This window comes from Coptis chinensis, chromosome 8 (genome assembly GCF_015680905.1).
Source record: "Coptis chinensis isolate HL-2020 chromosome 8, ASM1568090v1, whole genome shotgun sequence".
In the NCBI taxonomy this organism is placed as follows: Eukaryota; Viridiplantae; Streptophyta; class Magnoliopsida; order Ranunculales; family Ranunculaceae; genus Coptis; species Coptis chinensis.
Genome location: NC_141463.1, coordinates 94,759,028 through 94,786,472, shown reverse-complemented (window position 1 = coordinate 94,786,472; position 27,445 = coordinate 94,759,028). Strand labels below are relative to the sequence as shown.

General features: G+C 38.6%; 1 protein-coding gene across 12 annotated transcripts in view; it reads left to right on the top strand.

Annotated features, from left to right (window-relative positions):
* Positions 1–23,046, top strand: part of LOC147484649 (uncharacterized) — a 44,119-nt gene extending 21,073 nt beyond the window's left edge. For all 12 annotated transcript variants that reach the window (XR_015204307.1, XR_015204305.1, XR_015204306.1 and 9 more), the window contains one exon: positions 22,364–23,046. The gene's annotated coding sequence lies outside the window, so the exon portion shown is untranslated. The remainder of the gene's footprint in view (positions 1–22,363) is intronic.
* Positions 23,047–27,445: the final 4,399 nt, after the last annotated feature.

Here is a 27,445-nt window from a genome sequence, read left to right as displayed (position 1 = left end):
GGGATTAGTTTATGGTGGAGATACCTCTCATGTCAGTGGTTATGTTGACTCAGATTATGCAAGTGATCTAGACAGACGAAGATCAACTACTGGTTATGTGTTTATGATGCATGGTGCACCGGTTAGTTGGAGGTCTATGCTACAGGCTATAATGGCTCTATCTACTACAGAGGTAGAGTATATGGCAGTGGCAGTGAAAGAGGTCTTATGGCTTCAAGGTCTTCTAGATGATATGGGTTTTGAGCAGGACAGTGTTGTTTTGTATTATGATAGTCAGAGTGTTATTCATTTGGCAAAGAACCAGGTTCACCATGCTTGGACGAAGCATATTGATGTCCCTCATCACTTTGTACGAGATATCGTTGAGGATGGTGATGTAGTACTTGAGAAAGTGGCACCAAAGACAACCCTGCTGATATGTTGACTAAGGTTGTCACCGGAGTTAAGTTCCAACATTGTTTGGACTTACTTCAAATCCTACATGTTTGATGAGTGCCCTTTGTTACTCCAAATCCTACATGTTTGATGAGTGCCCTTTGTGGGCATGCCCTTCCGGGGCGATTGACGGCGAGTTCACGATGTAGTTTGAAGACTAGTGATTCTTGGTGGATCTAGTGTTCGGCACGGTTTTATGTGCTAAAACCTCACCGAAGTGGAGAATGTTGTTTTGGCCATTTTAATAAGTATTGGAAGTTGGTCAAGAAAAGGAGGCACACGTGCTCCAATATGCCTTGCCCAAGGGGCGCACACACTCTTGCTTCAACACAATCGGTTCTGAAATTTCTCCAGTAAATCGAGATTTTGATTTTACACTGAAATTTTGGACCACTATAAAAGAAGATAAGTTTGGATTTCGACTAAAACCAATTTTTCTTTGTGAGAAACTTGAGAGAACTTAACCTAGAACTAAAAAGAGAGATTTTAGAGAGAACATTCCTTGTGAGTATGAGAGTTGATTCTTAGTGAAAAAGTGAGAGCTCCTTTTTGTAATCCTCTATCTTGTTTCATCTAGTAAATCATTGAAATCGCCATGTGGACATAGGCACTTTGCCGAACCACGATATAGTTTCGTTTTATGTGTGAGTGTTATTTACATATTCTCTACACTAGTTTATACTTGTTTATGCTTGTGTGGTGATTGGGTTGTTGCTTGAGTATTTGTTGGAACTTTGTCTTAGAAGAAAGATCACACCTTTGTGGTTGATCTTGTTGTTGTTGTTAGCTTCCGCGTTTGTGCGCAATAGTGTTTGTGTTGACTTAAATGAGGTTCCTGGTCTTTGTCAATGGCTTTCTGCAGTATAGTTTTATGCAATACCTATAATAGATGATGGGCAATGTGGTTTTCGCTTTTGGATTGCCTAAATTATGTAATCGATCCTTGTTTGTTATGACAACAATAATTGGTTATTGCAATGGTTCCATTCTTTTTGTACTTCTTCATCTCTTATTCTCTCCTTCTGATTCACTAACTAATTTTCTTGGTTCAGGGAAATTATCCTTCTCTATGAACTCCTTAACTGGTTCCCTACCTTTAGTTGTAGGAAAACTAAAAAATCTTGTTCATCTGGATGCGTCTGGAAATAAGTTATTTGGTTTATTGCCTAGTACTCTTGGTGGGTGTTTGAGTTTGGAATATCTTTCTTTGGACGAAAATTTGTTTAAAGGGACAATTCCTCAATCTTTGAGTTCTTTAAAGAATGTCATGATAATGTTATATCTATCAAGAAACAACTTGTCTGGTGAAATTCCAAAATATTTGGAGGACTTTCCGTATCTCCAGAGGTTGAATCTATCCTTCAATAAACTCGAAGGTGAGGTACCAGTGAACGGAATCTTTAGAATTGCAAGCAATTTTTCAGTAGCTGGAAATTCTGATCTCTGTGGGGGTATATATGAACTGCAATTGCCACCATGCCGAATAAAGAAATCAGGAAAGCAAGATGAAAAAAGGCAAGGAATGTCCAATCCTTCCAAAATAGCGCTTTTGATCGGTGTGGTCGCTCTTCATTCTTTTGGCATCAAGTTCTCTAATATTTTACTTGAGAAGAAAAAAGTAAACTTAAAAGCGGCTTCTTCACAATCATTCGGTGACCAACATCTTAGGTCTGTTATGGAGATCTTTCTCAAGCGACCGGGTGGATTTTCTCCGGCTAATTTTGTTGGTTCAGGTGCTTTTGGTAGTGTGTATAAGGGAATGCTCAACCAATATGAAACCGTTGTTGCTGTTAAGGTGTTCAAACTTCAATTGAGAGGAGCTTTAAGGAGTTTCGTGACAGAGTGTGAATCATTGCGTAATATCCGCCATCGAAATCTTGCTAAGATTCTAACTTCTTGCTCTAGCGTGGATTACGAAGGAAATGAATTTAAAGCACTAGTCTTTGAGTTTATGCCAAATGGAAGTTTAGAGAAGTGGTTGCATCAAGAGATTAGTGAACAAGATGAAGAATTGAATTTGAACCTACTTCAAAGACTCAATGTCGTCATTGATGTCGCTTCCGCGCTTATCTATCTTCATCACGAGTGCCATGTTTTGGTTATTCATCGTGATCTAAAGCCAAGCAATGTGCTTCTCGATAATGATATGGTAGCTCATGTTGGTGATTTTGGTTTGGCAAAACTTCTTTCGGGATCACTAGAGAACTTGCATGATAATCAAAGTACCTCAACAAGGGTAAAGGGATCTATTGGCTATGCTGCTCCAGGTAGGAATTTAAAGATCGACATATGTTGATTTTAGTCCTTTTTTCCAATTCATAAGTGCATGAAAATCATTATCTGGTATTCAACATTAGTTATAATCTTTCTGTGCTGCAACATTTTAGTGAAACTCAAATCCTTGTCTCTTCTTAATTTATTCCCCGTGTTAAGTTCGACACCATTAAGATCTCAATTACAAGAGCTAAAAGAGGTCGGGCCTTGGATTGTTGGATGTTTTCACCTTCGGAGCTTATAACATACTTATGTAGATATCTTAAAAGAGGAAAAATGAATGTTGGTGGGAATAAATAGTTGTTAGAGATAATAATAAAACGATTAATTTGATCTAATTTCTTTTCAGTCTATGTTCTTGGAGTTAAAATTCAAAAGACTGAGGATGAAAGAATTATAGTTGTGGTGGTAATTAAGTTAGTTTGTTTACTTCTATCAATATCTTAACTGACGATTGTGAGGAGCTTTTCAATCTCTATGTAGTATATTAATAGATATATGTAAAGCATTACAGTATTAATATTATATTCTTTTTCTTTTTACTGACTCTTAATATATATTTTTGTTACATTTAAATGGTTTTATGGAAACTAGTGATTGATGTATATACTGCAGAATATGGTATGGGAGCTGATGGATCCACACAAGGTGATGTGTATAGTTATGGAATTATGGTGTTGGAAATGTTCACGGGGAAAGAGACCAACCGAATTCCAGATGTTTAAAGATGGTTTAAGCCTCCATAACTATGCTAGCAATGGTTTGCAAGATCAATTTATAAAGATTGTAGATCCAATACTTCTATCTGAAGGAGATGACACTTTAGGAGATGCTAATAGTATGAGAATTGGTAGCCATAGAAGAGCAAAACTGTTAGAGTGCATTACTGCAATAGTCAGAATTGGGATTGCATGTTCCGTTGAATCACCGGTACAGAGGATGGATATTAGAGATGTCAGTAAAAAATTGCACACTATCATAGATACATTTCTTGGTACTAGGGTTCATGGAGAACGTAATTGACTGAAAAGTAAAATCACATATTTTACAAATTAATGAATATGAAAGCCTTACAAGTCTTTCTCTCCTTCCCAAGGTAGCCGAAATAAGAACCCGAAAGGTAAAGAGAAAATTTGAGGAATTGTTAGAAATTCTATATGTGCAAATTTATTTAAATATTTATGCAAAGTAGGCGACGAGCGCATTGCAATAACTTTTGAATTCCATGTAGGAATATAAGAAACTGGAATTTGATTAAGCATGCAAGCCATACGAATTGCATAAGTGAACCAGTAGTTTTACTCGACATCATATTGAATAAGACCCTGGGCAAATTATTCTACACGGCAGGTAAATAATTCACCAATGCATGAGAAAACTTCAATGTAACGGATTTTTTTTTTGTTCGTTTTTTTTTTTGTAAAAGACCACTTGCTGACTGATGCCAGTTGCAGTTTCAGAAAACTTAGTTTGTGGGAGTTTTAAGTGTGTGTGTGGCGCAATATTCAAATTCATGTTTCTTTTACTGGATCCAATCTTTGCCAAATATATCTGATCTTTGCCATTGAAATGGAGACCTTGACTCATAAGCCAACAAATCAGTCGAAGTTCAGAACTTCATATACACAGTAACACAGCCAAAACCACTGTATGTTCGATGTTTCAAGGATTCTCATTTGAAAAACAACAAGTGGTTATCATATGACATATGCTACATGTCCGTGTTGGGCTTGTTTTGCATTTTTGTTTGTAAACTCCTCTATGCTCATCTCCGGCGTTTAACATGTTAACAACAATCAGTGTGTACTTCAAAATCAGAATCAATTGACTGAATGCATGTTCGATCAGGTGTATAACAAATGCATGTGTCATGATGAACACTGCCGTGCATGGAGCCTACTGGTCCCTCAGCCAAACGAAGTTTTGTAATTTTCTGCGTGAGTAATTTATATCGAGTGCCAATTTGCTCTATTAAAATTAAGGTCTTAAACCTTTTATTTTATTGAATTCATAATTTTATAATTTGCTCTATTAAAATTTTATAAGTTATTATCACCTATTCACCTTTGCTCTAGAAAAGAAATACAATGACAAAATTTTCATTATGCGGCTTCAAGTTTTCTTTTTCTTTTTCACTGGAAAGGAATATGCATAGTTATTCGTCATTTTTTTCTTCTTCTTAGGTGAGAGGATTTCTATTCGTTTTAACTTTTTTTTTTTTTTTTTTTTTTATTGTTGACTGACTGGATTAAATTGGTAATCAGCCTATACTCTTGGACAACTTCACCAGAACATAACTATTTAATGGAATTTCGTCTCACTGAATGTATGGCTTTAACTAAGATGAAGACGGATCCTTAAAAAGACATACACAAACAAGCTAGCGCGCTAGATCTTCTAACATACTTTTGCTTTATATGAATTTCATGATAATGAGCAGAGTTTAACACTTTCACCTCCGTTCATTACCTCAAACCTGAAAGAAAAACATCTTTTATCTGAATACATCTCCCTTGAGATCGAACATCTTGAATGTCCTTTCGATCAATCATTAGTTCCTCTGAACACGCTACTCCGATTCTCATAACTGAACTTAAACATTCTTTAATCCAATTAGATGATTTGACGTCTTCTTTATGAGCTTCTTCAAAACACATGAAGGCTGAGTCCATCATTGAACATGTCATCGGTTGGTCTCTTTCCTGCGAACATCTCTAGCAAAAGTACACCATAACTATACACATCCCCCTCTGTAGAAATATCCACTCCACTCCCATCCCATACTCTGTAGTTCATTCATTGAGTTGTTAAGCATACGATATTTATTTGTATATAGGGTGGTTAATTTTAATTGTGTTATGCATAAATTAAGGCCTAGCTAGTTGGAACTTACATCAATCTTGCGAAATTAGCATGTGGATCGGAGAAAGATTATGACAATAAAGTCGTACATGGGGCAATGTAGCCAATAGTCCCTCTTATGCCGATTGATTATCTCATTGTTGGTGGAAATGTTGTTGCTCTTGGAAATAAATTTCGCTAAGCCAAAGTCACATACACGAGCAGTCATGCCATCTACCACAAGAACTTTGCTCGACTTCAGATCACAATGAACACTGGATTCTTTGCAATGCTTATCTTATATATAATGCCAAAGGGTACCGGAAAGTTAGACAACCAGTTTCTTTTTGCTCACCGCCCAAAGCGTAAATAGGTAAATAGATCTCACAGAATTAAAACCCCAAACGGTACACCGTTTCGAGCACTTAACCCACGACAGAAAACTAACGGTACCCAAAAAAAAAAAAATGTTTGGTCTTCTTCTCTGGGCAACGAATCTCCATCACTTCTCTTTCTCTACTCTCTTATTCTATTCTGACAAACAAATTTATCCACATTCCTTTTGATTTAGACACTCTACAGTCGCAATGTCAGAGGTACGCTCTTTATTCTTGGGTTACAGAACCCAAATCTTTCACAACGGCATCGCGAAAACGGGCGTAGAAGAAATGTTCCTAAAAATGAACAACAAAGACAAAATTGTAGTATTAATCATAGAGAAATCTTTATCAAAGGCAGATCAATCAACAACAGTTATCTCCTTACGTTAATTAAGGTTCGTTTGAAACTTTATTCTTTGCCTCCGTTTGGTTGGCCATTTTAACTTACATTTTTTTTTTAATCAGAGTCCCATCAACAGCCTGTTCCCACGAACATGAGCTAGAAACAGAAGCAAGAATGCCAGAATTCTTTATGTTCCTTACCATCACGTAAACTTAGGTGACATTTACTGCCATTTTCATGGACACTTTTTTATTATAATTTTGGTTATTTATTATCACGTACATTTAGCATGGAGAAGTTTTTAACTATGTATGCATATGATAATATATTTTACAATGGTAATCTATATAAAACGTTAACATTGGTAACCAACTGTTTAATGAACTATTCGATCAATTTCTTTTTTAAGTACACTTAACTTATTGTACCTGTATGTCTCGATAAAGGACTGCCTGCCAAATTTTTTTCACAAAAAACGGCATCAGCGTTATTCTCATGAACTATAAGATTTTATGCATTGAGATGGGATGAAGCTATCTATTTTTCCATGTCAGTTTACCACCTTTAAGGTTAATTGTTGCGTTATCCTCCAACTTCTTTTTACGTAAACATATATTGTTCATACACTTAGAATGTTTTTATTGGTATGCACATCTTTCTTATTCATAGTTGCTCTAGTATCTGAAATCCAAATGTACGATTTCTTTAGTAAGTCAAAGTAAATTATTGCAGTTGACAATGACAATCTGAAGTCAGAAGGCCCTCAAAATCTCGGGCTTAGGTCCAACGTCAAAGCCATTTTTTTTTTTCAATATCAAGTCATTGTTCCCTTGGATGCTGACAATCGAATACGGCTCCATGTGCAGTTGATTTCATAACCGATATACGTCATATTATTATTAAAAAATGTCCAATATCTCCGGTTCTCGCCTAATGTTCTCACAAAGTGTACAACTTTATGTTCAACCTAAATCTACAGATGACAGTTGGATATTTATATCACTTTGTGCAAAATGACATTTGCATATATATGCCACTTTGTAACAACGATGGTGATGCTCTTTTGTTTCAGCTTATACCGCTCCAAGTCGATTTTGTTGTTGTCATTTCTATACATATCATAATCTACATTCTCATCCTTTGAGGTTGAGTTGTGAAATGTTAATAAAATGAGTTGTTCTTCTCTCGACGACGATTTTCTGGAATTAGTTTGCTCTAATTGTGAAATTTGAAGACAATATAAGTAATTTTTTCACCACTATCATTTGTTTCAGCTTAATATAATAGGAGTAGCTACAATTTCGTAGGATAGCATCTTTTTATTTCCTCAAAGTTTTTAATAATTGAGAAAAACAGTTACATAGCATGTGTGTCAAACACTTTTTAGTATCTTCTACATTCATCTCTTGGATTGGCTTCCTTTTGTTTCACCCAAAATTTCTTTTGATTTCTGCTCATAACAAATTGATACTTAAGACTAAAAGTTTAAATAGATTATGCATCTTTACTCAATCTAACAATATGTTGCTTTCGAGGGAGTAAATGATCCATCACGCATATAATGTCAACAACTTTTCCATCCACAAGACCATCAAGGATAAACACCGAAGTTTTATAGTTGTGCAAGGGGTTTTGTTCTAGATCAAAACTTCGAGCCTTACATGTTGTCTTGAACCTAGAATTTGTGACAACTGTGGAGCTAAACAATTCAGTCACGAGACCTCTAAGATATGTTTTTATTTGAAGTTTTGTGTATATTTGACAGTTTTAGGGTGTGCTTCAATTCTAGGAAACATTTTTCTGAAATAGATCAATTCAAAACTCAAAATATTGTTTTCAATTAGGGTTGTCAATGGGCTGGGCTAGGCCCGAAGCCCAATTGGATCTGAACCGATAGTATAAGGACTTAGACTTAAAATTAGGCCCTATAGCCTTAATGGGCCAATTCTAGACAAAGCTATGTCCGGTCCGATAGTAGCCTGACCTGATATTTTGATACTTATAGTTGTTGTTTTTATTAGTTTTCAAGCTTGATTGTATTATTTTAAGTTCAACATGTTCAGAACAAATGGCCTTTGTAGCTTGGTGGATAAGTTTGATGTTGCCACAAATGAGATCAAAGTTCAATTTCCATGTCAGCAAAAACATTTTTGAGAAATTCATTATTATTGACAACTGTATTTCGGACTTGGGCCAGGCCCGACCCAAATCCGTCTGAGTAGCTAGTAGCCACTAGCCAGCTTAGTAGCTCTTCATTGAATGGAGCAACAATTTCAGTCATTCAGACTATTTTATACAGAAGATCTATAATCTATTGAGTCAAGATGTACTCAGATACAATATTTTGATAATGCAACTAATTGTAAATTTTTAGTTATTAGGAATGAAGAAAACATGACTCCAGAAAAAATAGTATTATAGATAGTTATAGATCGTTTTGTGGAGCTTCTTTTTCTTTTTAGGCACACAAATCTCAGTAAAATCTTTATATTATGAAGTGTACGGATTGTCTGATATGAAATTGGAACAACTGTATGTTTTAATAGCTGATTGATTGACTGGTTCTTATTGCAAAATCAGTTCCTTTTCATTTCACTTGAACAAATAATTCCCAAAGACCAAATGTCATACAGCTCCTAGGGTGCCATATGCATTCTATTAGCCATACATGGAGCAGTGTTGTGGCTTTCTTTGTTACTGCGATATATACATGTCCTAAACCTTTCGCATCATGGTCTTTCTTGACAATGTAATTTGTTTATTGAATAACTTTTGCAGTTCCCGGAGTTTGTCAATTCATTCTTTTCGTGATTGTCTTGGCCCACTTTGGGAGGTTCATCCCTTCAGGCGGGAATGTAATTGGAAACATACCATCTTATACTGACCGTGAAGTGGAGGCAAGTACTGTTAGTAAATGATTTTTATTGTTGTTTGTGACTTCTGAAGAACTTATGGATGTTAACTTTGTTTTATTGCACATAACTATATTCTTACATCATGTATGCTAATATTATTACCATGCGAAGTCCTTATCCAAATTTATGTCTGACATTGGCTCCACTTTAAATGTTGATGAATCTTATTATAACTTTAGGCTATCACAGATCTTTATTTGCTACATTGATGTTTAAATTTTGGTGCTTAGATTACTGACTTATATTAGATAGCATATCACATCTAATGGCCATTATCACACCCCGAATTTCGATAAATCAGATAATATAAATGATATCCGACTCCTCGATATCCGAGATGTGACAACAACCTCAAAATCCAATCTATTTCATAACCCTAATGAATAATAACCCATGCGGAAAAACTAAACAATAAAATACACAAAACAATTCACTCATCATTATGAAAACTTGTGATCAAAATTAAGTTACAAACTTCTTCACTTAATAATTCGGAAAAATAAATTAAACATATGTCCCCAACAAATTCCACTACATCTCTGAGGAAAATGAAACGACATCTTATTAAAAATAAATGCTAACATCAATCACGAGCAGCACGCCACCTTCTCGAACATCCGCTAACCCCGCCCTGTTTATCGACTATGTTCATATAAGAACACACCGATTAGCAAACATGCAAATCGGGTCAAAATTATAAATAATCTTTGGTATGAGTAGCCTTAGAAAACCATTTAGATATACATAAAATTTCATTCTTTATATGGCGTGTAGTTTCTCCAATCGAGGCCTTTTAGCTTAAGGTAGTCAGTTCCTTCATAAAGGCACCTTAGCTTCTAACTAAGAGTAAATCAAACGGATGGTATCCTAGTACTTATCTTTATGCATACTCTATCGCAGAGTGGGTCCTCTCTGCAAGAATAATTAGTTTAACCCACTCTCCTACAAAGCAATTTGTAATAATCATAGCATAAATTGAAACTTAACTTGAAAGTCTTAAATCACTAACCACACCGAAGGAAAAATATCATATCAGTAACATTTATCAAGTGTCCTTAATAACACGTCGTCTTTATGTTTTACCTAGTTTTCCTGGCTATACAATCGCTACCCAACGCCGAACATGTACATCCACATGCCTTCTCTCACATATTGGACCACTCCGTGCGTAACTACCCTAAGTGGGATATCGCATACTGGGTAACTCTTACACGGAAGCCAATATGTGAGTAATGCCACTATTCGGCATAAAAATAACGCGCGTCTCGTTCTAAAGTTTGCGAACGAGATAGTCAAGCCACTATTCGGCTACGCCAGAAGGGCCATTCAGATTCACTGAAACGCCAGAAAGGCCAATCAAATTGCACACGCCCTACACAGGGCAAATCACATGAGTTGTGGTAGCTAGGTTATAGAATTTTCGTTACGTGATTTATTCAAATGTATACATCTATGCATTTTAAAATTTCCCTCTCTTCACGTGTCAATATTCACACAAGATCAACGTCAAATCTATATTAGATACTGACAAACAAGTTTATATAAGTGTCACCAACATCCTATCGTCGGATTGGTTCATAAAATTCAATCTATAACATTTTTGGAAAAAGTCAACAGTCAACGGGTCAACAGTCAATGGTCCTAACCGGTGGTCATCCCAACCGGTCCTCACCCAAACCCATATTTAAAAAGAGTTCAAACTCTGGTCCTAATCGTCTGGGCTAAACTGACCCAGTTCAATAACTTAAGCCTTAACCCAGCCCATAAACTAATCTGGCTATCTAAACTCAACAGATGCAAGAATAGGAAGTATACTATCCGATCCACTTAACCTTCTAAGGGCTAGCCCACACAAACCTTTTAAACCGGCCCAAAACCAAAAACTGATATGGTCCGGCCCAACTTAATTAGTCACAAGTCTAAAAAGTTACACACCGACCGGGAGCACTAGATCATTCTCACGGTCATCCCCTTCGCAGCACCAGCCGCTAGCTTCCAGCCACCCAAAAATCCTTCACACACCACCCAAAAATAACCAACCGAAATTGTTAAGGGTGAAAAACCCCACAACTTTACTACACCAAGAAATCCCAAATTCTCAATTCGAAAACCACCTCTCCGATCATGGATCCGACTGCCATTAACGTTTCTTTGAAGCTTTCAATCCCCCACAAACTCCCCACTACCACCATTCATTAAACCAACAACCCGCAACACAACCAAAACAGTTCACAACAACGAAAATTACAAATAAAATCCAATCCCTCAGTATCGCAGTAATGAATATTTAGGGGAGGAGGTTTGGGGGCTCGCGCCTCCCTTTACAACCACCTAAAGGTTTCAACAGTCCTAACAAATAACAAATCTAATAAGTTTAAACCTTCCGGAGAAGAACCATTGTTGAACAGAAATGAGCAGGCATGAAAAAATGAACGAAACGTGTTTCTACAGTAAGGTTATCTGTGTGTATATACGAGAAAAATGAAAACTAACTACTCACCTCCGTGTTATCGGCAAAAAGAAATATCGAATCACGATAACGCTGAGACCAATCCCAAATAGCTCGCAAAAAATCCCGTTCTTCTTCGCTTTTACTTGAGTGTCTTTTGTGTTTTTTGAGAAAACCGCCTTTCTCAAGAGACACCATATATTTAGCTCAACTTCCTATTTTACTAAATATTCTTATATCAAAACTATGGAATGTTATTTTCTATTAAAAGTACTATATCTATTAAGTTCCTTATGTTACTATCTTGTTTCCTTCTTATTTAAAACTTTCCGAAAATTAAAGATATTCTATACCCAACATTCAAAATTCAAATACTAGTTTCCTAAATTACTATTTGGTATTCTCTCCTTTCTCTTCCTATCAAAAGTCAAACCCACATACTAGCACGTTGACTAGAAAAATACAATCAAATACAGACACTAAAATATTGTTACGAAAATGATGTAAATATAACATAGGGGTCTTACAACCATCATCCCACTGCAAGAATTTCACTTTCATAGTGCCCATGTTCTACTGCATTTTGATATGAGTTCAAATTTCTGGGACGGTTTGATATTGTGGCGGTCAGAAATTTTCTTTTGCTCTGTTGGATGGTTCCCCAGTTAGTGCCTTACCAAAAGGACATTTTTATTCTCACTTGTTTTGGACTCCACTTTGCCCGGTCTTGTGCGTTGTGCTTGTTGTTTTGGCCGTTTTAGTATTGTTCGTGTGAAGAAGAGAGGGCACGCGCGCTCCAATATGCCTTGCTCAAGGGGTGCACACGCTCTTGCCTAAGAAAAGAAGTTAGTTTCTTTTTTCTCTTTTCGCGAAACAATAGTACTGGAAGTTGGTCAAGAAGGAGGGCGCACAGGCTCCAATATGCCTTGCCCAAGGGGCGCACGCGCTCTTGCCTTTACAGAACCAGTTCTGAAATTTCTCTAGTAAATCGAGATTTTGATTTTACACTGAAATTTTGGACCACTATAAAAGAAGATGAGTTTGGATTTCGACTAAAACCAATTTGTCTTTGTGAGAAAGTTTAGAGAACTTAACCTAGAACTAAAAAGAGAGATTTGAGAGAGAACATTCTTTGTGAGTGTGAGAGTTGATTCTTAGTGAAAAAGTGAGAGCTCCCCTTTGTAATCTTTGTAATCCTCTAACTTGTTTCATCTAGTAAATCATTAAAATCGATGTGTGAACATGGGTACTTTGCCGAACCACGATATATCCTCGTCTTGTGTGTAACTGTTTTTTACATATTCTCTACATTAGTTTATACTTGTTTATGCTTGTGTGGTGATTGGGTTATTGCTTGGGTATTTGTTGGAACTTTGTCTTAGAAGAAAGATCACACCTTTGTGGTTGATCTTCTTGTTGTTGTTAGCTTCCACATTTGTACACAACAATTGGTATCGGAGCGAGATTTATGACATAGGATTTTGAGTTTTGGGTAAAAATCATAGTGCTCAAATTTTGGGAAGGCAAGGTATTTGATAAAATTCTCAAGTGAATTTTTTCTTGTGAGTTGCTTTGTGTGACTTGTGGAAATGACTCCCAAGATGTCAAATGCAAGGTTTGAAGCTAATAGAGAAGTTTAATGGGAAGAACAACTTTGGGATTTGGCAAGTCTAAGTTAAGGACATCCTTATCCAACAAGGTTTACATAAGGCTTTGAAAGAGATTAAAGCTAAGTCGGTGACGATGACCGATGATGATTGGGAAAATTTCGATCTCCAAGCATGCTCATCAATCCGGTTGTGTCTTGCGAATGAGGTTATGTATAATGTGATGGCAGAAAATACCACGGCTAATATGTGGCTCAAGTTAAAGTCAATGTATATGACCAAGATTATGACAAACAAGATGTACCTTAAGAAGCGTCTTTATAGGTATATAATGGTGGATGGTTCAACGATGCAAGAGCACGTTAGAGAGTTCCGGCGACACTTTTCGGATTATTTAAATGTTGGCATGAAGATGGATGAGCAGGATCAAGCGGTATGTTTAATATTCTCTTTGCCTGAAAGCTATGAGCATTTAATGACTACCTTTATGAACAGAGAAGATGTTGATCTTGATGAAGTTCAAAGTGTACTTCTTTCTTATGAGTTGATGAAGAAGACACGAGTAGAGAATAGTATTGATAATGCACAAGGGTTAGTGGCAAGAGGAAGGTCGCATGAAAATGCATCTACAAGTAATGAAAGGTCTAGGTCAAAGTCAAAGAAGTCATTGAAACATGTAAAGTGCTACAATTGCAATGATAATGGACATTACGCAAGTAATTGTCCTCACCCGAAGAAAAGTGACAAGAAAGATGGTAAGTAGAAAGGTAAGGCTCAAGTTGAGGCAAGTTATGCTTCAGGCTCTGAAGTGGAAGATGTGAGTCTTTGTGTGTCTACATAAGACTATATGGCCGAAAGGTGGATTCTTGACTCCGGGTGCTCCTACCATATGTGCCCTAATAAAAAGTGGTTTACTTCTTATGAAAGTATTGATGACGGTTCCGTTTTGATGGGTAATAACCATGCGTGTAAGACGGTTGGGATTGGAACTATACGGGTCAAGATGCATGATGGTATTGTGAGGACTCTAGATGATGTGAGACATGTTCCCGAGCTAAAGAAAAAATTTATTTCTCTTGGTACCTTGGATTCCAAAGGCCACAAGTTTGTGGAAGAAGATGGAGTCCTAAAGATTGTTAGTAACTCTTTACTTGTTATGAAGGGCCAAAGGCATGGAATTATGGGTGTGCACGGGTCGGTTCGGGTTGGGTTTGGGACTAAACCGAACACCGAACCGACCCTATCGGTTTATGTTTTTCTGGAACCAAACCAAACTAATTTTTAGCTGAATCGATATCCGAACCGAACCAATTGGGTTACGGTTTAACCGATATTAACCGACCCGAACCAACCGGTTTTCACATATTTTCAAATTAAATCAATTAAATATGTATATTTTAGTATATATTATATAAGGTGGGTCAGTTCGGGTCGGGTTTGGGACTAAACCGACGACCGAACCGACCCTATTGGTTTTCACATTTACTGACCCAAACCGAACCGACTAATAAACATAACCAACCCGAAACCGACCGGTTCAGTTCTGTTCGGTCGATTTTGTCGGTTTGGCCGGTTTTATGCACACCCTATATGGAACTTTGTATACTTTGATGAGTAGTACGGTAATAGACAATGTAACAGTTGGTATATGTAGTGATGATTCCGAGTGCACTAAGATGTGGCATATGCGTTTAGGGCATATGAGTGAACGGGTTTGTCCGAAGTTGTGGCGTTGGCTGGGCTCGGCTCTTGAAGAAGCCAAGGATGGGGTTGTGTGCATTGCAAGGCCTATGGGAAGCAAAGGTAAAAATCAAGTTCAGTTCAAGCAAGCACACGACAATGGGCATCCTTGATTATGTGCATACGGATGTTTGGGGACCCTCCAGAGTGGCTTCTAAAGGAGGCAACCGTTATTATGTCTCATTCATTGATGATCATACTCGTTATGTGTGGTTGTATATGATGAAAACCAAAGATGAAGTCCTTGAGATATTTAAGAAGTGAAAAGCAAGGGTTGAGAATCGCACAGAAAGGAAGGTGAAGACTTTGAGGTCTGACAATGGTACTGAGTATACTAACGGTCCTTTCCAAGAGTTTTGTGCGCAACATGATATTGCTAGACACTGGACAGTCAGGAGCACGTTTCAGCATAATGGGATGGCAGAGAGGATGAATAGAACATTGTTTGAAAGAGCGAGATGTCTGTTATTTAATGCTAGACATGGCAACGAGTATTGGGTAGATGCAGTGTCCATGGCGTGTTATTTGTATAATAGGTCACCGATTCCGACAATAAATTGCAAGACACTTTATAAGGTGTGGTCGGGGAAACCTGTTGATTACAGTATTTTGCGAGTGTTTGGATCTACAGCTTACTACCATGTGAGGGCAAGCTTGATCCTATAGCTAAGAAGGAAATATTCTTGGGTTTCGCAAATGGGGTAAAGGGATATAGGTTGTGGTGTCTTGAAGACAAAAAGTTCCTGGTCAGTATAGATTACTTTTGACGAGACTTCGGTGCTATCTTTTAGCAAGCTGGAGAAAGCTGGACAGAGTGATGATTCTATAGAAACTCACGATACTGAGCTTGAATTGTTTGATGCAGCAGACGATATATTGGTTGGTTCATGATGATGTCCAAGATCATGGAGCCACACAACAACTGGAAGAAGAGCATGAGCATCCACAACTTTATCTGGCTAGTACAAGTATGGGCACGATAAGCCAGTGAAACATCAGTCTGATGGATCTAGTAGCATATGCACTGAATATTGAAGGTGATGAGTCAGATAGCTTCAAAAAAGTTGTTAGAGATGCCCATTACAACAATTGGTTGGTAGCTATACAAGAAGAGATTGAATCTCTTGATAAGAATCACACATGGGACCTGGTTTTGTTGCCTAAAGGCAAGCGGGCTATCGGTAGCAAATGGATGTTCAAAAAGAAAGAGGTCTTTCCTGAGTCGGGTGACACCGGATTCAAAGCAAGAGTGGTAGCAAAGGGTTTCTCACAAAAGGAAGGAGTTAATTATAATAAAGCTTTCTCACCGGTGGTCAAGCATACTTCTATCCGTGTGTTATTGAGTTTGGTAGCTCACTTCGACTTAGAGTTGGAGCAACTTGATGTGAAAACTGCGTTCTTGCATGGCGACTTAGAGGAAGAGATCTATATGAAACAACCGGAAGGTTTTGTTGTTGCTTAAAAAGATGATCATGTGTGCAAGCCAACCAGGTCATTGTATAGTTTAAAGTAATTGCCAAGGCAATGGTACAAACACTTTGACACGTTCATGATGAAGCAAAAATATACCCAAAGTAAGTATAATTGTTGTGTTTACTTTCGTAGACTTCGTGGTGATGACTTTGTTTATCTCTTACTTTATGTAGATGACATGTTTATTGCTTCTAAAAGCATGGTGGAGATAGAAAAGTTGAAACCTCAACTTAGCTCAGAGTTTTAGATGAAGGACTTGGGTGAAGCCAAGAAAATATTGGGCATGGAGGTTGAAAGAAATAGAAAGAAGCGAAGGCTAGTTGTATCTCAGAAGAAATACCTTCAAAAAATGATTTCTAGATTCAATACGGAGAATGCAAAGTCAGTTTATACTCCTTTGGCTAGGCATTTTAGGCTTTCAGCTAGGTTCTCTCCTAGCTCGGTAGAGGAGCAAGAGCATATGGCTCGAGTTCCTTATGCTAGTGTGGTAGGTAGTTTGATGTATGCTATGGTGTGCACATGCCCGAACATTTCACAAGCTATCAGTGTTGTGAGTAGGTATACGACAAATCCTGGGAAGCAGCATTGGGAGGCAGTGAAATGGGTATTGAGGTACTTGAAGGGTACCTTCGATGTGGGATTAGTTTATGGTGGAGATACCTCTCATGTCAGTGGTTATGTAGACTCAGATTATGCAAGTGATATAGACAGACGAAGATCGACTACTAGTTATGTGTTTATGATGCATGATGTACCGGTTAGTTGGAGGTCTATGCTACATGCTACAGTGGCTCTATCTACTACAGAGGTAGAGTATATGGCAATGGCAAAGGCAGTGAAAGAGGCCTTATGGCTTCGAGGTCTTCTAGATGATATGGGTTTTGAGCAGGACAGTGTTGTTTTGTATTGTGATACTCAGAGTGCTATTCATTTGGCAAAGAACCAGGTTCACCATGCTCGAACGAATCATATCGATGTCCGTTATCACTTTGTACGAGATGTCTGAGGATGGTGATGTATCACTTGAGAAAGTAGGCACCAAAGACAACCCTCCTGATATGTTGACTAAGGTTGTCACCGGAGTTAAGTTCCAACATTGTTTGTACTTACTCCAAATCCTACATGTTTGATGAGTGCCCTTTGTGGGCATGGCCCTTAAGGGCGATTGACAGCGAGTTCGCGATGTGGTTTGAAGACTAGTGATTCATTTTGGATCTTGTGTTCGGCTCGATTTTATGTGTTAAAACTTCAGTGGAGAATGTTATTTTGGCCATTTTAATATTGTTCGTGTGAAGAATAGAGGGCTCGCGCGCTCCAATATGCCTTGCCCAAGCGGCGCACACGCCCTTGCCTAAGAAAAGAAGTTAGTTTTTTTTTCCTCTTTTTGCTAAAACAACAAGATTGAAGTTGGTCAAGAAAAGGGGGGCGTGTGTCTAATATGCCTTTTGCTAAAGGGCATCGCTCTTTGCCTCTACACAAACCGGTTTCAAATTTCTCCAAGAATCGAGATTTTGATTTTACACTCAAATTTTGGACCACTATAAAAGAAGATGAGTTTGGATTTAGACTAAAACCAATTTTTTTTTGTGAGAATGTTTAGAGAACTTAACCTAGAACTAAAAAGAGAGATTTGAGAGAGAACATTCTTTGTGAGTGTGAGAGTTGATTCTTAGTGAAAAAGTGAGAGCTCCCCTTTGTAATCTTTGTAATCCTCTATCTTGTTTCATCTAGTAAATTGTTGAAATCGCAGTGTGGACGCTTAACCGATATTAACCGATATTAACAATTGGGTTACGGTTTAACCAATATTAACCGACCCGAACCAACCGGTTTTCACATATTTTCAAATTAAATCAATTAAATATGTATATTTTAGTATATATTATATAGGGTGGGTCAGTTTGGGTCAGGTTTGGGACTAAACCAACGACCGAACCGACCCTATTGGTTTTCACATTTACTGACCCGAACCGAACCGACTAATAAACATAACCGACTCGAAACCGACCGGTTCAGTTCGGTATGGTCGGTTTTGTCGGTTTGGCTGGTTTTATGCACACCCTATATAGAACCTTGTATACTTTGATGAGTAGTACGGTAATAGACAATGTAACAGTTGGTATATGTAGTGATGATTCCGAGTGCACTAAGATGTGGCATATGCGTTTAGGGCATATGAGTGAACGGGGTTTGTCTGAGTTGTGCAAGCGAGGGCTCTTGAAGAAGCCAAGGATGGGGTTCTGTGTGCATTGCGTCTATGGGAAGCAGTGCAGAGTCAAGTTCAGTTCAAGCAAGCACACGACAATGGGCATCCTTGATTATGTGCATACGGATGTTTGGGGACCCTCCAGAGTGGCTTATAAAGGAGACAACCGTTTATTATGTCTCATTCATTGATGATCATACTCGTTATGTGTGGGTGTATATGATGAAAACCAAAGATGAAGTCCTTGAGATATTTAAGAAGTGAAATGCAAGGGTTGAGAATTGCACAGAAAGGAAGGTGAAGACTTTGAGGTCTGACAATGGTACTGAGTATACCAACAGTTCTTTCCAAGAGTTTTGTGCGCAACATGGTATTGCTAGACACTGGACAGTCAGGAGCACGCTTCAGCAGAATGGGATAGCAGAGAGGATGAATAGAACATTGTTTGAAAGAGCGAGATGTCTGTTATTTAATGCTAGACATGGCAACAAGTATTGGGTAGATGCAGTGTCCATGGCGTGTTATTTGTATAATAGGTCACCGGTTCCGACAATAAATTGCAAGACACTTTATAAGGTGTGGTCGAGGAAACCTGCTAATTACAGTATTTTGCGAGTGTTTGGATCTACAGCTTACTACCATGTGAGGGCAAGCTTGATCCTAGAGCTAAGAAGAAAATATTCTTGGGTTTCGCAAATGGGGTAAAGGGATATAGGTTGTGGTGTCTTGAAGACAAAAAGTTCCTGGTCAGTAGAGATGTTACTTTTGACGAGACTTCGGTGCTATCTTTTAGCAAGCTGGAGAAAGCTGGACAGAGTGATGATTCTATAGAAACTCACGATACTGAGCTTGAATTGTTTGATGTAGCAGACGATATATTGGTTGGTTCATGATGATGTCCAAGATCATGGAACCACACAACAACTGGAAGAAGAGCATGAGCATCCACAACTTTATCTGGCTAGTACAAGTATGGGCACGATAAGCCAGTGAAACATCAGTCTGATGGATCTAGTAGCATATGCGACCGAATATTGAAGGTGATGAGTCGATAGCTTCAAAAAGTTGTTAGAGATGCCCATTACAACAATTGGTTGGTAGCTATACAAGAAGAGATTGAATCTCTTGATAAGAATCACACATGGGACCTGGTTTTGTTGCCTAAAGGCAAGCCGGCTATCGGTAGCAAATGGACGCTCAAAAGAAAAGAGAGGTCTTTCCCCGAAGTCGGGTGACACCGGGTTCAAAGCAAGAGTGGTAGCAAAGAGTTTCTCACAAAAGGAAGGAGTTAATTATAATAAAGCTTTCTCACCGGTGGTCAAGCCAGTGGTCAAGCATACTTCTATCCGTGTGTTATTGAGTTTGGTAGCTCACTTCGACTTAGAGTTGGAGCAACTTGATGTGAAAACTGCGTTCTTGCATGGCAACTTAGAGGAAGAGATCTATATGAAACAACCGGAAGGTTTTGTTGTTGCTGAAAAAGATGATCATGTGTGCAAGCTAAACAGGTTATTGTATGGTTTAAAGTAATCGCCAAGGCAATGGTATAAACGCTTTGACACGTTCCTGGTGAAGCAGAAATATACCCGAAGTAAGTATAATTGTTGTGTTTACTTTCGTAGACTTCGTGGTGATGACTTTGTTTATCTCTTACTTTATGTAGATGACATGTTTATTGCTTCTAAAAGCATGGTGGAGATAGAAAAGTTGAAACCTCAACTTAGCTCAGAGTTTTAGATGAAGGACTTGGGTGAAGCCAAGAAGATATTGGGCATAGAGGTTGAAAGAAATAGAAAGAAGCGAAGGCTAGTTGTATCTCAGAAGAAATACCTTCAGAAAGTGATTTCTAGATTCAGTACGGAGAATGCAAAGTCGGTTTATACTCCTTTGGCTAGGCATTTTAGGCTTTCAGCTAGGTTCTCTCCTAGCTCAGTAGAGGAGCAAGAGCATATGGCTCGAGTTCCTTATGCTAGTGTGGTAGGCAGTTTGATGTATGCTATAGTGTGCACATGCCCGAACATTTCACAAGCTGTCAGTGTTGTGAGTAGGTATATGACAAATCCTGGGAAGCAGCATTGGGAGGCAGTGGAATGGGTATTGGGGTACTTGAAGGGTACTTTCGATGTGGGATTAGTTTATGGTGGAGATACCTCTCATGTCAGTGGTTATGTAGACTCAGATTATGCAAGTGATCTAGACAGACGAAGATCGACTACTAGTTATGTGTTTATGATGCATGATGTACCGGTTAGTTGGAGGTCTATGCTACATGCTACAGTGACTCTATCTACTACAGAAGTAGAGTATATGGCAGTGGCAGAGGCAGTGAAAGAGGCCTTATGGCTTCGAGGTCTTCTAGATGATATGGGTTTTGAGCAGGACAGTGTTGTTTTGTATTGTGATAGTCAGAGTGCTATTCATTTGGCAAAGAACCAGGTTCACCATGCTCGAACGAATCATATCGATGTCCGTTATCACTTTGTACGAGATGTCTGAGGATGGTGATGTATCACTTGAGAAAGTAGGCACCAAAGACAACCCTCCTAATATGTTGACTAAGGTTGTCACCGGAGTTAAGTTCCAACATTGTTTGTACTTACTCCAAATCCTACATGTTTGATAAGTGCCCTTTGTGGGCATGGCCCTTCGGGGCGATTGACGACGAGCTCGCGATGTGGTTTGAAGACTAGTGATTCATTGTGGATCTTGTGTTCGGCTCAATTTTATGTGTTAAAACTTCAGTGGAGAATGTTATTTTGGCCATTTTAATATTGTTCGTGTGAAGAATAGAGGGCTCGCGCGCTCCAATATGCCTTGCCCAAGCGGCGCACACACCCTTGCCTAAGAAAAGAAGTTATTTTTTTTTCCCTCTTTTCGCGAAACAATAGTATTGGAAGTTGGTCAAGAAAAGGGGGCGTGTGTGCTCCAATATGCCTTGCCCAAGGGGCGCACGCGCTCTTGCCTCTACACAACCGGTTTCGAAATTTCTCCAGTAAATCGAGATTTTGATTTTACACTGAAATTTTTGACCACTATAAAAGAAGATGAGTTTGGATTTCGACTAAAACCAATTTTTCTTTGTGAGAAAGTTTAGAGAACTTAACCTAGAACTAAAAAGAGAGATTTGAGAGAGAACATTCTTTGTGAGTGTGAGAGTTGATTCTTAGTGAAAAAGTGAGAGCTCCCCTTTGTAATCTTTGTAATCCTCTATCTTGTTTCATCTAGTAAATCATTGAAATCGCCGTGTGGACATAGGCACTTTGCCGAACCACGATATATCCTCGTTTTATGTGTGAGAGTTCTTTACATATTCTCTACACTAGTTTATACTTGTTTATGCTTGTGTGGTGCTTGGGTTGTTGCTTGAGTATTTGTTGGAACTTTGTCTTAGAAGAAAGATCACACCTTTGTAGTTGATCTTCTTGTTATTATTAGCTTCCGCGTTTGTGCGCAACAGTGTTTGTGTTGACTTAAATGATGTTCCTAGTCTTTGTCAATGGCTTTCTGCAGTATAGTTTTATGCAATATTTATAATAGATGATGGGCAATGTGGTTTTCGCTTTTGGATTGCCTAAATTATGTAATCGATCCTTGTTTGTTATGAAAACAATAATTGGTTATTGCAATGGTTCCATTCTTTTTGTACTTCTTCATCTCTTATTCTCTCCTTCTGATTCACTAACTAATTTTCTTGGTTCAGGGAAATTATCCTTCCGTTGCTCCTCTTGCTTCTACCGTGGAGCCATCTGACAAATCCATCGGGACGTTGCTCCTCTTGCTTCTACCATGGAGCCATCTCACAATTCCATCGGGACACTGGTTTCAATGGGATTTGACAGGAACTCAGCAAGACAGGCACTTGTACAGGCCAGAAACGACGTCAATGTGGCTACAAACATCCTTCTTGAAGCACAATCTCACTAATTCAAACCCTGGTCAATAGGGGGATAAAAAAGAAAAATGGTTTTTCAAATCCGCAATGCTAACTGAATCCTGTTTGCCGGGATAATAACCATCAAACAAGCATAGTCATCCACTTCCGACCTGTGTTGATCTACTCAGCAACTGTCAAGGGTATCTTTTTTGGTTTGGCTGTTTCGCTGCATATATGCATGGTGCTAGATCATCATTTGGCATACACTAATGATTTACCGAGCTTAGGGTGAAATTATGTAATCAGTTTGGCGGTCATTTCTTCAACTGGAAGAGATTTGATTTTGTATAGAGATTTGAACGATGTGGTTCTTTATTTTCTTTTAGTCATGTTTGTAACATGGCCTGTATTAGCCATTGTCAATTGGTATAAATTCAAATTCTTTCATGAGGACATATTTTTTTTCAGTCTAGATGCTTTCATTTATCATTCTGCCATAACACCAAAAATCTTCATCTGTTAACTTTTATCAGTAACAGCTTTTGGCACTCTGCAGTGTTGACGATTACCATATACTCTTAAGTCTGTAACATCAAATGTTCTACTTAGAATTTGTAGAAAGCGTGGTCTTTGCTGCTGTTTTATTTGTAGGTAATGGAACTATGTAACAGTAAGTCCAAATTTAGACTCTCCGTTTATAGCCTTCCAATTGTTTAGGAATTAGGACCACCAAAATCCACAATTAGTATTTGAACTCCCACTCTAGTTGCTGATTTGAACTCCCACTCTAATTACTATTTGAAAATATGCCCGAATTTTATCCTGGGAATAATGTGGGTCCGCTACTGATTGCAGGAGGATCTCTGAACTCCCACTCTAGTTGCTGTGTACGTATAATCTTTTCTTGAATTCTCATTCTGCAAGTTCCAATAATGAAGTTTTGGCTATATTTATATTTCTCCAGGTACGTCTATAATCTACTTTCTTACGAAGTTTTGGATATGATGATTGTAGTCTGTTGCCAATCCTTCAATCTGTCTCTGAGAATTTGTTCACACACCAGCTATTGTTTTCTATTGCTGTATATATGAGTATCAGTTCTAAGTTTCTAACTAATCAAGTATCGGTGAAAGTTCACCAATCACACAATCTTTAGAAACAAACACTTGAGAACTATAGTACTTTAAATACATTCAGAAGGATAACATGCTTGTAGATCCTAACTACAAGAAAGAATATATTAACGATGAAAAGAAAAATACAAGAGCTATCATCGAAAAAAGAAAAAAAAGAATACAAGAGCTCTGGACCTCTAGTTGTGCCTATCCAACCAGTGTTCTAAAAAACGCTCGGGCGGTGAGAGAGCGCCTAGAGCCTAGACCTTCTAGGCAGTGCCTAGACGGACTAGGCGCTAGGTGGTTTTTTTTCGTAATATATATAGTAATACACACCTATACTACAAGAAATGAAGAAAATCATTTACTATTACTCAAAAAAGAAACACAAATAAAGATACTTATTGTACGTACCTCCACATTCGTACCCTGGCTAACGAACTCATTAGGGACTTAGTCTTTATATTAAGTCTAAGTGACCGATCCTCGGCTACCTGGACGGCTCACATGTCCACTTAGCCACTTGGATGGCTCACATGTCCACTTAGCCACCTGGACGGCTCACAGTTCTAGTTAGCCACTTGGACGGCTCACGTATGAAGTAGAGACATCGGACGCCCAGCCACACCGAAGCGGTCACATGTTCAGTTAACCCAATCCTATCTAGTAAAAGTCCTTTGTCTTTGTCAGACTCTTATTTTCTATTTCTATAAATAGGACTCTTCACTTAACAAAGAACTAGGTTTTTAGAGACTTGATTCGATACATATTCGATACATAGGCACAGCCTCATTCTTTATACAACATCTCCCCTTGCAGATTCAATAGTGTGTCCGGGTGAATTCCTACCCAAACATAATTGGCCGTCTCATGTTCTTGCTAACGCTCTCTCTTTCCACGATCTCTCTCAATCTTTGTTAATGGCTACTATAACAAGATCTCTAGCGAACAAGCGGCAAAGAGCACAACCATCGAGGGAAACAATCAACCAAATGCCGGGTTCGTGGTCGATCAAGTTGCATCAAACCAACAGTTCTCCACCTTTGTTGCTTCTTGTACCAAGACAAAAGATCTAAATTTCCAAGGTCACAGGGCTCCAAAGATCTTCTCCTCCCAATGATACTAATTCGACAGATGCATCCGTGATACGCATCCGTGATGCGATGCAAATATGGTTGCGATCCAAATGATAAGGACACGTGATGAAAAATGACTCGATGCTCACAGAACAAACTTAGAAGGGAAAAGGAGCATAACGCTGACTTGTAGAAGCAAATAAATGAAGAGAAGCAAGTATAGATAGACAACAATGATACTCGCTTCATCTATTCCATCAAGAATCCCAAGATCCGAGCAAACCGCAGATTGTATTCCAATCGCTTGCAAAGCAATAGCGAAAAGATTCCGAACCAATCGATGATGTCCCCGAAAATCGCCCAAATCAATCCAGCCACGACATATTTCAACCAATTTATTAAGGCGATTGAGGACTCCCCGATGTCAATGGTCGAATAGCAGCGATAGACAACTTCACAGTCACATACTAGTCGTCGATCTCCCCCAGTGAGTCCGATTCACACCGAACAAGCCACCACCATACTATCGAGGTAATACAAACCTCGTAAAAGCCAAGATAGCAAAGACATTACGGCGGGTCGATCGGATGATACCACCCAACATTAGAACTCACTTGGGGCAATCAAGCCGCGGACCTCGGGCAAGATCTGAATCACGACCTACGACTTGACTTGAACGAAAGGAATCAGTGCAGAAGACAACTGGAAAACCGACATAGAGATAACACTCATCATATAGATTACTCTCAAGTGCACCGACACACTTCAAACTTCCGTCATAGGTCTCGCAGTCCAGAGCACCCAAGGTTTCCAGATATGGGCAACAACTGGGGGCAGGCGCATATCACACAAGGTCAAGAAGCTCAACCACAAATCGTCCGTCGCCAAGCAAATGAAGGAATAACATATACTGAACAGCAGATTAAAGACATCGTTAAAAAGGCAATGAATAATACTGATCTAAAGGAAAAACATTGGAAAGACTTAGCTGTAAAATGAAGACATCGTTGACGCGTTTTCCGGCGTATACAAAATGCGTAACATCGAAGGTTTCAAAACGGCCCGAGTTGCCTAAGCACGAATGAAGCGTAAGGTGATCCAAACAACCATGTTATGGAGTTCAAAAGCAGTGCTAGTTCTTTGGCGTAAGGATGACGCTCTTTATGCAAACTTTTTCCGCAACCTTAAAAGGGGAAGTTTTGCGATGGCTATCGGAAGTTCCAAATAGATCAATCGAATCTTTCCGTGAGTTAGTCGATCAGGTTCATCGATCGATTTCAACATAATTGGACTCGCCCAAAGATGTCAATATCTTGCTAAACACAAAACAACGAAAGATGAAACACTTGCAAAATTCGTTGTCCGATTTCGCCAAATCCAAGCGGGGTCACGGATGTGCCAAAAATGATCATTCATGCATTCAAAGAAGCTCTCCGTTTTGATACTAACGGAATATATAACTCATCGGTAAGAGATCCTCCCCTGCATCGAAATCTGACTTTGTTCACACCTAACGCTATAGTTCATCAATGTTGAAATAGATGCGGCAGCACGAGCTTTAAGGGACAAAGATTTTAGAGGAAAAGAATCTACAGATATCAAAAGCAAGCAGAAACAAAGCACAATGGAAACTCAACAACCGAAGCAGGATCTTAAAAAGACAAACAATTTTCGAGAAGAGATGAAGCTCACTCCACTGAATGCCAAATATGCCTCAATCTATGAGAAGATTAAAAGTCGCAATCTACTTTTCCCTCCAATGCCTTTACCCGAAGGTACAAAGTCTACGCGTGATAAAAATCTATGGTGTCGTTTCCACAATGACTTTGGTCACGAAACTGAACAATGCATATCCTTACGAGGAAAGATACAAAAGCTAGTAGAGAAGGGGCAGCTAGAGGAATTCTTAAGTACTAAAAGTGCTCAACAGAATTTGTCAATCTCAAGTTACAACGCCATCAAAGCCGGTCACACCGAATCAACGACGTGTCACGCACAAAACAAAAATGTGAGCAAAGAGAAAAGTTGGGATTTTACGGAGTTATATCACATAAATAGCTTCGATTTTATTGAAGGAACTCGCGATAGAAACCATCGAACCAAGCCCACTATGTTTTAATCGACAGAGACCTAATTGGCATTCATCACCCTCATTACGATGCGCCGTTATCACAGCTTACATTGGTCTATGGCGAAGTACAGCACAATGTCATGATAGACACCGGAAGTTCTCGCTAGTGTAATTTTGCAGGTTGTTATAATGACATGAAACTCTCGTAAAAATTTGATTGTCACGGATAACAACCCGATAATCGGTTTTGATGGAACAAAGAAAAGAACTCGGTCGGAAGAGTTTCTTTACCACCAAACTCATGGATAAGGCGGTCAACATTGATTTTCTTTTAATGAACTGCAAATCTTCCTACAATGCAATTTTAGGTAGGGATTGGCTCCATCAGTATGGGTGTTTGTTGTCTCTACCCTCCACCAAGCGTGAAATTTCCATCTCTAGACAAAATTTGCAAAATACGAGGAGATCGATGGCTTCTAGCCGTTGTCACGAAAGAATATTAGATGATTACCGTCAATCTGATATGCATGGAAACACAATTTTAAGCAATTCACAAGAAGTCATTCAAGCACAATCCGCACCACAAATAAATTGTTCCACCATATCATCAAGTGAAGGACCACCGACTGTAGACCGCCTCTTAGAA